Below are 2680 nucleotides of genomic sequence, written 5' to 3' on the forward strand. Positions count from 1 at the left end.
TTCGATTTGCAGCAATTCAAACCTTTCCGCAGCGAGGAATCCCAAGAGGTAATGGAAGCCCCAACCCGTCCTTCTACTGTTCTAGTTCATTGCACGAAAAGAATTTCGCCGCAGCTCCCCGAGAGGAGCCGCTTTGATTTTCCCGAGAATGATTTCCAATTCGCATCAAGGTTCGAGCTACAGCCTTTCAACTGCAGCCTAACCGAGATGCCAACAAATTCGTTTTACTGAAATTGTTTTGCCAGGCTAGCAATGCGAAACTCACCCGAGAAATTACACCAGCAAGCTAGCGCAACTCCCGGGCAGTTTACAATGCCAACCTTCCTTGTGCTGATGAATATAGCCGCAACAGTACCGAGATACCGCGCAAGAAACACCAGAGCAGCACGAATTCATCATGAATTAAACAGTCACACCGAAGCGTAAAAGTACATCACAAATCGTTCCCTTTTCTACCTGGATTACCGAAACCCAGGCATATTTTTATTCCTTAACCCGTCCAGCGCCGGCGGCAGAGCCACAAGCACCTACTAGGACTAAGAAATTATAGACGCAAAAAAAAAAATTTTTTTACGCCTATCAGGATCGTCTTTTCATTTAGTTGACCAACTTGAATTTTCACTTTGGTCTCCATAAAGGTAGGCACAAAGCTACACGTTCCCAAATGGTAGAAACACTACAAAACACGCTACAGGCACAAAGTACGAGGTAAAACAGTGATGGAAAAATTCACCAAGAATTCTCGCCCGCAGATTAGACTTGGCTTCAGTATGGGCGGGCACTTGGTGAAATTCGATACTCCTCGACGGAAAATTTTTTTTTCACTCGATTCTTGTATTGACGAGGGGAAGTCAACTGACTAGTTCCCGGACTCTGAAACCTTATCGTTCATCAGATATCGAAGGTTTGTCGAGCGGTTGGCCCTAAATGGCCCAAAACGGAAATGCTCGTATCTCGGCAACCAGAAAGCTTTGAGCGCGCCACGACTGCACAGGCTGCATAACTTTTTAAGGCGCATCTTTTCATGTTTCAAGCCTTCGCGGAGTCACTTTCTGGATGGTCGACTAGTTACGTCGTATTATCGAGTCGCCACTTTGTTGGCCGATGTCTAGTTCGCCAAACCAAGTTGCTCGTGGATGCGAGATCGTCATGCATCTAGATGTAAAATTTCACGGGGAATCCAAAAATGCTATCAGAAGTTGGAAAATATTAACTTTTGGAGGAGTTATGGGCAAAATACCGTTTTCGGACCTTTCAGAACCTATATATGTCATTTTGGGCCTGAAGGAGTCCGATTTGAGCGATCGGGTGTCAAGACCAAAAAGATGCGCCGTGAAAAGTACTTCCTAGAGCAAGAACGACCCTGCACGAGAGCGCCCTAACCTTCATTTGGCTAAGCTTTGAAACTTTGCAGAAATACATGACGTCAAAATGGCGTCGTAGCGTCAAAATTAGCCCGATTCACGCGATCGGATGTCGAGACCAAAAAGATGCGCCGTGAAAAGTACTTTCTAGATGCAGAGCGGGCCGAGAGCCGGGGTATACAATATCTCGAGCAAAAAGCGGAAAACCGAAAACAGCGTTTTTCATCGGGGACCACCTTCATGTTGCTGGTAATGAGCTGCGTCGATATATGTAACGACCTTGCGAAGATTCGGGGCGGAACACGCTTTTATTCGTCGATTAGTGATTTTTTGATGTCCGGGACCGATAAATCGCGTCGCATTTGGCCTGTAGGCGGCAATTTCGTATTGTGACGACGCACACATGCTTGTACTAGTGCCATACGCGATAATCAAGCGCGACCCGGCGTCAATCCGATCTCTACAAGTGCAGTTTCAACCAATCGAGCATGCTGAGCTGCATACGGGATTGACTCAACGAAACGGGTCTGTGAGTCTTCCGAATCGGCGCCCATGCAGCCGAGCTAGGATATGCTTTGTAATGATGTTAAACAGGTGCTCCGAAAGTGGCGTCACGTGGGACGACCTGGTAGTGAAGATATGGAGGTTTGTCGAGCTCGCCGAGGCCTGTGCCGCCATCCTGAGACAGGCTGGTACGACATTTGCGGGTATTCCGAGTCGGCGCGCGCGCTATGAAGCTAGGATATGTTTTGTATTGATGTTATACGTGTTGTCTCCAAGTGGCGTCGCGCGGGAAGGCCTAGAAGCGGAGATATTGGCATGCGTCGAGCTCGCGGCGACGATTGCCGCCGGCCAGTCGATCCCCGAACAAGCCTGTGTGTGACACCATGTGGTAAAAAATTTCGTAATCAAGGATGTGTAAATGGATGTGCAAAAAGAATCAGCACGTGGACTTCCCCAGTGGTCACCCACCTGAGTACTACCCACGCTTGAGCCTGGTTAACTTTGCAGAGCGGACGGGATGCAGTCTAGTCAGGCTAATATGGCCGATTCTGGAACGGCCGCCTTTTCCATCGTATTTGGCAGTTCACTTTTTTACAGGCATAAGGGCCGTTCGAAAAGTGAACTGCCAAATTATCGTTTGCAGAGTGCGACTAAACTATATTTCTGTGCTAGACTAGGCATAAGACGACTAGATATGCTATCTGCAGTCCATTTCGAGCACTTTGATCCGTGCACAGATCGATTCCCGATCCGTGTTTTGCTGTTTTCTCACTAAATACGACACTATGGACTATGTAACTCACTTTTATAAC

General features: G+C 47.6%; 2 non-coding genes across 2 annotated transcripts; both read right to left on the reverse strand.

Moving 5' to 3' along the window:
• Positions 1-1341, reverse strand: SPRG_30259 (the record flags this gene model as incomplete). Its single annotated transcript, XR_001099867.1, has 1 exon — positions 1-1341. It is a non-coding gene; the product is annotated as a 28S ribosomal RNA (ribosomal RNA).
• A 959-nt stretch (positions 1342-2300) lies between these two features.
• Positions 2301-2414, reverse strand: SPRG_30260. Its single transcript, XR_001099868.1, has one exon. It is a non-coding gene; the product is annotated as a 5S ribosomal RNA (ribosomal RNA).
• Positions 2415-2680: the final 266 nt, after the last annotated feature.

This window comes from Saprolegnia parasitica (assembly GCF_000151545.1).
Source record: "Saprolegnia parasitica CBS 223.65 unplaced genomic scaffold supercont2.132, whole genome shotgun sequence".
Classification (NCBI taxonomy): domain Eukaryota; phylum Oomycota; class Saprolegniomycetes; order Saprolegniales; family Saprolegniaceae; genus Saprolegnia; species Saprolegnia parasitica.